Source organism: Python bivittatus, unplaced genomic scaffold (genome assembly GCF_059951505.1).
Source record: "Python bivittatus isolate LINGU-HERP-01145 unplaced genomic scaffold, Pbiv_v1 ctg000340_np1212, whole genome shotgun sequence".
Lineage (NCBI taxonomy): Eukaryota > Metazoa > Chordata > Lepidosauria > Squamata > Pythonidae > Python > Python bivittatus.
This window is the reverse complement of record NW_028277056.1, coordinates 30,254,854-30,263,955: the sequence shown is the minus strand read 5'-3', so window position 1 is coordinate 30,263,955 and position 9,102 is coordinate 30,254,854. Positions and strand designations below refer to the sequence as shown.

General features: G+C 40.9%; 1 long non-coding RNA gene across 2 annotated transcripts in view; it reads left to right on the top strand.

Annotated features, from left to right (window-relative positions):
- The first annotated feature begins 5,258 nt into the window (after window positions 1-5,258).
- The window catches only part of LOC148216067 (uncharacterized), a 114,836-nt gene continuing 110,992 nt past the window's right edge, over window positions 5,259-9,102 (top strand). For both annotated transcript variants that reach the window (XR_015796122.1, XR_015796123.1), the window contains exons 1-2: window positions 5,259-5,350; window positions 8,871-8,940. This is a non-coding gene — a long non-coding RNA (uncharacterized LOC148216067). The remainder of the gene's footprint in view (window positions 5,351-8,870; window positions 8,941-9,102) is intronic.

Genomic DNA, 9,102 nt, shown 5'->3' with positions numbered 1-9,102 from the left:
TGCCACAGAGATAAGCAAGCCACAGAGAAAGGCTGGCACGGGGAAGTGTAGTCTTGTCATTCTACCCCTGTTTTTAAAGCAATAAAAGTTTGGATGACCTCCTGTAGTTTGGCACCTATTCTCTCATTATCAAGAGATGTAAATTTGGATGTCTATGGTGGTGGTTTTGTCCCAGGTTTCCAGCCTATCAGGATAATTTTGAATCTCAGACTTTTACTATGTTAGATATCTCTCCAGTTCTGCAGCTTTGATAAAAATCCTCACTGCAGTTATCTATGAAAATATGGAATAACACATAGCTTAGGAAAGAGCCTTTTGTGGTATTCCACTTGGGAACTATCTAGATTAGAGTTTCTCAACCTTGGAAACTTTAAGATGTGTGGACTTCAACTCCCAGAATTCCCCAGCCAGTATGCTGGGACTTGAAGTCTACACATTTCAATGTTGCCAAGACTGAGAAACTCTGATCTAGAGTTTAGCAAAAAGTAATTGGATACCATTGCTCAAGCTTATTACTATATTACTAAAACTCTCATTGTGTTTATCTGTTTGTCTGCTTGTACCCTCAGATTAGCCCAAATGGTGCATCATAGTGCAACAATGTTTGAATCAAGATATTAAAATTCACTAACTTAAAGAATGCATAAAAAATCCAGGACCCATACTCCTCTGGAATTGAAATTTCCACGATGTTCACACCAGTTTTATTCGCAAAGTTGTGGCTGTTGCAGCATCCCCATGGTCATGTGACTGTGATTTCCGATGCTCCCTGCCAGCTTCCCACAAGCAAAGTCAATGGGGAAGCTGGCAGGAAGTTGGAAGTCCCTCCTACTCCCACTGCTTTTTTGGCCCATGGTCATTCTGTTTATCTGTTTAGGCAAGTAAATATTGACTTGTTATTGAACTTTGTTTGTCACTACAATTATTTTTCTATTTATGATATATACTCGTCTAAGATGATCCCAGGACCATCCAGCATTGGGGTAAAAAAAATATAGTCAGCCTAAAATTTAACGTTCATTCTGGTCACATGAGACTATACCACCTTTCTCATGACCCAACCAGTCACAGGGTTGTTTAGTACCAAATAACATAATCGTCAAGCCATTCACTGGCCTTCTCTGTCAGGCTAATGAACTAGAATCACTCACAATATGTCTAGATTGTCTACATGATTAATATAATTTCCATGATTTCAACAACTTAAAAACATAATTGTTCACCCATTGCTTCACACAGTTGGTTCTTCTGTATGTGCACTGTCTGAACTAACTGACCTAGTGACAGTGTTTCATATTCCTGAGGCAATTGAGTAACATCTCCCAGCTAGTGTAAATCAGTACAGAGATAATTGGCAGTTCATATGCATAGGAGCAAAATCTAACTAATGAAGGGAATCTGGGTGGTTCTTGTTCATTGTGTTCCTTTTTAAGTCTGTACATATGTATGTAGACAAGACATTTGTACACATGCCTTTTACAAATCTTATGAACCTTGTTTTCTATAGACCACCTGAATTTCAGTCAATATAATAGTTTCATTCCACTGAATTGCGTTATGAGGCAATTTATTGAATAGATTTACACTAGACATAGTTGTTGTTACTTTAAATTGTAAATACAGATCAGCATGTCCAGGAGGAGGTTCCTACTGTTAATTTGTTCCTATGGCTGATAACAGTACAATGCTGCTACTGCCGTATGGCACTTACTTTACATTATCTCCCCTGCTGATGTAGCAGAGCTAAATATAACATCTGCAGAAGAGTTCCTTTCTATATTTAGAGCTCCAAAAGTCTAAGTTCAGCACAAAACTCAATTAAACTCTGCTTCAGGGGTCAGATCTCAAAGTGCTACTAAGAAGGTACCTTCATGTTGTACACCAGTGAAGAACACTCTATAATAATGGGAGGATGTGCTGGGCCTAAATTATATTGTCTCCTACCCATAATCTCTCCACATGGGTTGGCAGAATTCAATCAAACTTCTTCCTGAGATGAGGAGATTCCCAGCTTCACAGGGTATGTGACAGGCTGTCAGGCTGCCAGAGATTCAGCACTTCACTCTCTGAACACAATGAAGTGTGCCTAGGGAGATTGGCTTCATGTCCCTTGTGGACTATGATGTTCTGGTTATTGCAAGAACAACTTCACCCTCTTTTCTCTGCCCCTATTCTCTATTTTGTCACTACCTATATGTATGCAGAAGCCAAGTTGCTGATTGCTACTGTGACATGGCCCAGCCTCTTGCAAATGTTTAACAGGGAATCACGCTATCATACCAGAGGTTCTGCTGTTGATATTCTTACATGTAATTATTTCAGTAACTAGAATACACGTACAGCTCTTAAAGGCTGGCTTTTCAGATATTTGAACAAGCACCCTAAAGATAGAATCCTAGGGTTGGAAGGGACCTTGGAGGTCTTCCACTCCAACCCCCTGCCCAATGTAAGAATCCTTAGACCATCCCAAAACAAATGGCTGCCCCATCTTTTCTTGAAAACCTCCAGTGATGGAGCACCCACAACTTCAGGAGGCAGGCTGTTCCACTGCTTAATAGCTCTCACAGACATGAAATTCCTCCTTAGTTCAAGTTTGGATCTCTTACTGTAAAACTTCTACCCATTGGTTCTTGTCTTACCCTCTAGGTAAGAATAATCTAGGGAGAATAAACCTACTTCCTTTTCCCTGTGATATCCCTTCATGCACTGGAAGATTGCTATTATGTCTCTTCTTTAAGCTAAACTTACCAAGTTCCTTCAACTGCTCTTCATAGGATTTGGCCTCCAAGCCCCTTACCATCTTTGTTGTTTTTTTTAAGATAATTTCAAAAGCTGTTTGTACAATAATCATGAATGAAGTTATTAATGAATTCTCTTCTCTTCTCTTCTCTTCTCTTCTCTTCTCTTCTCTTCTCTTCTCTTCTCTTCTCTTCTCTTCGCTTCGCTTCGCTTCGCTTCGCTTCGCCTCGCCTCGCCTCGCCTCGCCTCGCCTCGCCTCGCCTCCCTCCCCTTCCCAAAGAGGCACAAAGAGAAGCAACAGTTAGAGAAGGATGAGAGGAAAGCCAATGAATAATAAAAATAAATATATATATATATTATAAAAGTCCAACTTAATTAACTTAACCTAAGCAGATGTCATGCTGATCATAATCTTAATAAAGATAGACAAAAAATCTGTTTATAATCCCTATTCCTGTTATGTGTGTATATAATGTCATTAAGATGCTGGGTTGTACTTTACAGTTTAAAATGCAAAGCAAAGACTTTTTAAGCATGTATTCACTCTCCAGTCTAAGCTATTAGGATTTATCTGCCTGCAACATTACAACAACATTAGCATAAAAAGTATTCACTGTTTTGGTGTTGCAGTGGTCACTAGACTTCACACTAAGCTTTCAATCTTGGGTGGCATTATCAGTAATGTGGGAGGCACGTTCTATTTATGTATTTATTTTAGCAGTGATACTCCTAGAAACTAAAAGGGACAACTGCCATTATCTGTTTCTGCAAAGTTTACATAATTGGGTGGCACCTTAAAGACTAAAAGATTTATTGTGGTTCACACATGCATAGATTTTCTCTGATGCATAAAGTGTTATTCTCCCTTGGAAAATATAGATAAATAAGGAAGCAATGCCACAAAGAATGCCGGGAAGGAGATTCTGAGCAGAAAATATACCCCTAGGCATAAAGTAAAATAGTTGGATAGTTGCTTAGATGGCTGCATGCAACAAGCTTTAAATCTGGGCAAAACCCAAGTGTTTGCTATTGTGAGATCAACTCATTAATTTTTCTAAATGATTTTGTGTTAGTTGAATGAGTTATGAAGTATAATATATTGCTTCAAAAACCAGTTGCTAGAATTTCCTCTGTATTGCATAAGCCTTACGTTCGGGAAGAGGCTTTATCTGACATTTCTCTGATGAAGGGTTGTTGTTGTTGTGTTGTTGTTGTTATGGATGGTTGCACAGTCAGCCAGTTGTTTAGACTGGATTTGGCATTTTTATCCACCTATCAAGTCCTTCCCAAGGACCTGGGATAGGCAGATGTTGTTGTTTGATGGTTTGATGGTGTTAAAAGTATTGTCACAGGATGTAAGCTGTTATAAGTAAAGCTGCCTTTTGCAATTGACTGATGGGGATTTTGGTCTTCAAGTCATGTTTTGGGATTGCACCTAAGGCACCTACAACTGGTACTATCTTTGCTTTCTTTTGCCATAGTCATTTTTGAGGGTCTTTATATTTTGTGATTTTCTCCAGTTCTTTCTCTTCTCTTCTACTGTCTCCAGGTATTGCAATGTCCACTATCCAGACTTTTTTGTCTTTCTTGTCAACAGTTGTTAAGTCTGGGGTGTTGTGTGGCAGGTGCTTGTCTGTTGAATTCATTTTCTATTACTTTGTCTGTTCTGTGGTCCCACCAGTTCTTGCTTGGAGGCAAATGGTATTTCTTGCAGATATTCCCATGCACCAGTGTTGCTACTTTGTCATGCCATTGTTTGTAGTCAGTCTGTGTGATCTTCTTGCAGCAGCTGACTAGGTGGTCCACTGTTTCTTCAGCTTCTTTGCACAGGCGGCATTTGCTGTCTCTTGCTGTCTTCTCAATTCTGGCTTTAAGCATTTGTTCTTAAGGCTTGCTTGTTGTTGTTTGCTTTTCGACCCAATGGTCGCTCAAAGTGTCTGTGTGGAGATAATGGGGTTCCTTGCTTTGCATTTAGTCCCAGATTTAGTTCAGCCAGTGGCATTTCTACTTTAGAATGATCAGAAAGCAAGTAAGAAAAATGATCTGTTATTGTTGTTTTTATGATTATTACCTTTTTCTGGGATGACTTTTTATGCACTCATACAAAATTCTAAAACCAACATTCATATGTATCTCATTATGGTTGTAACCTTGTACACTCTTACAAGACTAGTCTCCCCTGAATATTATAATTTCCATATAATATTGTAATTTCCAACCATACATAGTCATCATGCAAGTGGTCTTTAAAATGAGAGGGAGACACTGAGGAAACTGAATTGCAGGTATGAGTTGTAACTCCTACTCTCTCCTCCTAACCACTTGATTGGGGCTTTCTCTTGCACAGCTTCAGCCTTTGCCTCAGATTTTCCACTCATTCCTCTGCCTTCCGGCAGACAGTTTGGCCTTTATGAAGTGGGTTATAAATATTACTCCCAATCAGAAACACTTCACTGGCACGATGGGCCCCCTTTTTAGTCACCCACTTTGCATAAGTGGGTGACTGCATTGTGTACAAGGCACCACTGAGTCTCTAGGTAAACACTGTGAAAGATTCTGCTTGTTGCCTCTTGCTTTCAGACGATGCTTTATTCAGAGAGAGACAAATTAGGTAAGGTGCTATTTTGGGAGTAAAACAACTAAAAGATAAGGATATTATGCACTTTGCATGGATGTTACATTAACAATAATAGCAAAAGGTAGTTGTTATAAAAATAACATATTAAAACATTTTTGCCTCATTGTTTGGTCAAAATGACTCCTAGAATATTCTACAAAGCTGCAAGGCAATGGGGGAGCAAGATTAAAATGTTTTTTAAAAAGCAAGAGACAAAAGGAAGAGAAAAAAAGTGAGTATAACTGGACAGGGAAAAAAGACGTTGGATTTCCACAGGGAGCCATTTTCGGGGGTACCAAATGAGAAATCAGCTCACATTTATACAATGAATGATTGTGTGAATGATTTTCAAGTAAATAAATCACAGCAAGAATCTAAACTGGATCTCTTGGGGAGATAAGTGGGGAGATAAGAGATGGGTGTCTGGCAGGGACGCAGGAGATGTCAGCATTTTGTCCACATTATTGTACTGTTCTGGGCCCTCCACCTTTTAGCTGCGCTGGTTGGAAAGATCCCATTCAATGAGAAGACCCTGAAAGGCCAAGCTCCCATTCCTAATGCCCACTGCTAACCACAAATCTCCCTCCAATGAGCTCCATTCTCTCCATGCCACTTTTTCTCCTCTGGCTAACCACATTGACAGGCTGTTTGGAGCTTCCCCTGTGTGATAGTTAAGGTTTTCAAGTTGCTGCCCTGCTTTCTTTTTAAGGCAGGGACCCAGAGATCCCAGAAAAAGAAAAAGTACCATGGGCAGAAATGTCAGCTAGTTTTTGAGGAAACCAGCTATTCTTGTCCCAGCAGTTTTTCTACACTGGGCCACTAAAAGATACCACCTGATGTGTATTACATTTCTTTATTTGCACGGAAGGGTTTGACTGCAACAACCAGCAGTAGCTGCCGTGGCAGGAAGAAGTGGGTGGAGGGGAGGATTCCTTGTTACCTCCCTCCTGTGGTTATTACACCAACTGTTTGATCTGAACAATTCACGATCTGAGTGTTGACACAGAGAGAAGCTGAGAAACAGAGAAATTCCTCACTGAGTAGCTTGCCTTTCAGTAGCGGTCCTCCGACTGACCTTCCTCTACACCCTTCTTTTACCAGAAAGAGGAAAGAACAGGCATGAGTCATCACCAGCTTGATGCTGACTTACATTTTCATTTAAGTAAGAAACTGCAGATATGAAAGTGCCTTCTCCTTCTCCTTTTCTTCCTGGTATAAACACATGGGTTCTCTTTCTCATATTACTTTGCTCCCACCCTGTCCCATGCACATACTACAAAGGTGCCTTTTATTGATGCAGAGCCTTTCTTCATTGGTTATTTACAGCATTTATCTTCTGCCTCCATGATGCTGACCCTGTTTTGTCCCCAAACCATGATTTATGCAGAAACCCCCTACCGTTCACTATACCACCAATCATCCAATCCTTCTTCCTTAAGCCACCATGATCCCAGAATAGATACAGTATAAGATATACAGTCTTTGCACAGATTTCCTTCTCCTTTATAGGAAGTATATTGATGTGACCTTCACAGTCTTGATTGCTATTAGCAAATTTCTGCCCCCAGGTGACACAGACACGAAGGAGATACCTGTAATTTAGGAAGGAGGACAGAATAGGCATGCTGCCAGCTTTTTATCCAGCAATCCACGCCCTCAAAATTGTCATCTGATCACCCAGGCAGACATGACAGTTAGCCAGTCACAAAACTCCTTGCACAGGGAAAAAAACCCAGAACAATATAGTGTTATGCCATCAGGACATTATATTAGCATAGCAAGGCTGGGTCCTGCTAATATTTGCCACTGCAGACAGAGACAGCATCTCTTCAGGATAGAAGCAAAGAGATTTTCCATCTCTATTGATCTGAACAATTCACGATCTGAGTGTTGACACAGAAAGAAGCTGAGAAGTGCAGCTCTGAGTGCAAGGCATGTGCCTTGCTGCTTAGGCCAAACGAATGTTTCAAAGGAAAGCCATGATTGGCCTCTCAGGGCGAGTTCAAGGCAATTGCCTGTTCGATAACTAAGAAAAGAACCCCCAGCTCTGTTCCACATACAGAGGACAACCTGCTTGGCAGCTGACTTAAATGGGCTATGTAGCTAGGATTGAACCTCAGGGTAAAGTCAGGTGGACTGCTGCTTGGCGAGGGGGGCAGAGGCAAATGATCAGGAAGTAGTAAAGGATGAGTGGAATAGAAACCAGCTCTGTGTTCATCCAGCACCAGGAAAATAAAAACAATGTCCAGCTTCATATCGGAAAGGGATGGGCATGCTGAGACAATGCCAGTCAGAGCAGCAGTCTTTCTTTGTATGTTTGAAAACATCTTAGAGCCGGGAGCTGGCTCACTAGACTTTCCTGAAGGAAAAGTATTTCTGGACCAGAAGTTTCCTTTCGCTGAAAGTATGAGGAAGAATGGGAACAGTGGCAGCTACATCTGGATCTACCGTATACATATACCAAAATATGCAGAAAAACAGCAACTGGGGCAATTTTTGCCCTCTGAAAAAGAACTAATTAAAAGAGCATAGTCAAAGGCATAAGCAGAGTTGTGCCGTCCCAAAATTAAAATATCTTGAGTGAAAGGTAGCAGAAATGGAAGGTGTGAAAGATTTTCGTAATTTCAGGCCAAGTAAGACAACCACAGTACAAAAGACTAGCTCCAAGCCACACAAGGAGTGCATGTACTCTGACCTTAATCAACTAGAAGTGGAAAATTGTACAAGGTAGGAATGAGTGATCCCATCAGTTTTGGTTTTTCTCAGGGCTCTTCCTTACAACACTGTCTGCAGTTTCTTGAGATGGCAGAAAACATTTGCTGCCCCAATTCATGATTCCTATCCTGCCACAGGCACAATGCTGACAAATGGTTTTGTTCTTTTATGGTGTACATAGTATGTTAAGACTGAGATTGCTGGATTTTTCTAGTTTTGCTTCCCTTCTCTTCTACTGTATAGGGTATTATCAGCCAGTGGGAAGACAGACCTCCAATCACTCTTCTTAAGGTGTGATGGGGATGGAGAAATGCTGTGGCTTTACACAAGTGTTTTGCACAGGTTGTTCAAAGGCACTATCAGCTGACAGTCAGCCACTTTTGGAACAGTGGCCCATAGTAGCTCATACATCCAGTCAGTAGGTGCAGGGAGAGTTGTGCTGGGAGATCTTCTCTCCTGCTTCAACATGCTGTTCCCTACTACCATCACTGATGTTCAGCTGTTGATCAGGCTCATCTGGCTTTTGAGCTGAGGATTGGCTTGGAGACTTGGATACTACAGGAGGAGAGCCCAGTTTGAAAGTATTTAATTATCCCGCTGACCAAAGCAAAATGTCCCTGGAGGACAGTGCCCAGAGGTCCTCAACAGCCTAAAGTACCAGGCTAATCCCCACTCCTAGGGTCACCTGACTGCAACAGCAACAGAATAATTGTAGAAATGCATCAGATTGCATGTATGGCAAAACTGCTATAGATGGTTGTCAGATTACTTATTTTATTTATATGTCATATTTATATAGTTGCCCATCTCACACAAAGCGACTCTGGATGGCATATGTGGGAAAATACACTGCTTTAATACTGAAACAGGTAAGGAGATCTTTAATCGTGTCAGGTATAGGGTGGGAGTGAGATGAGATGAAGGCAAGGACATGACAGAAGTAAAAAGGTTGCTGGGGCTTGTTCATCCCATGGGAAGGGTACAAGTGGGGAAAAAGTATAGTACATTACTTTCATGAATGTATGATTTTT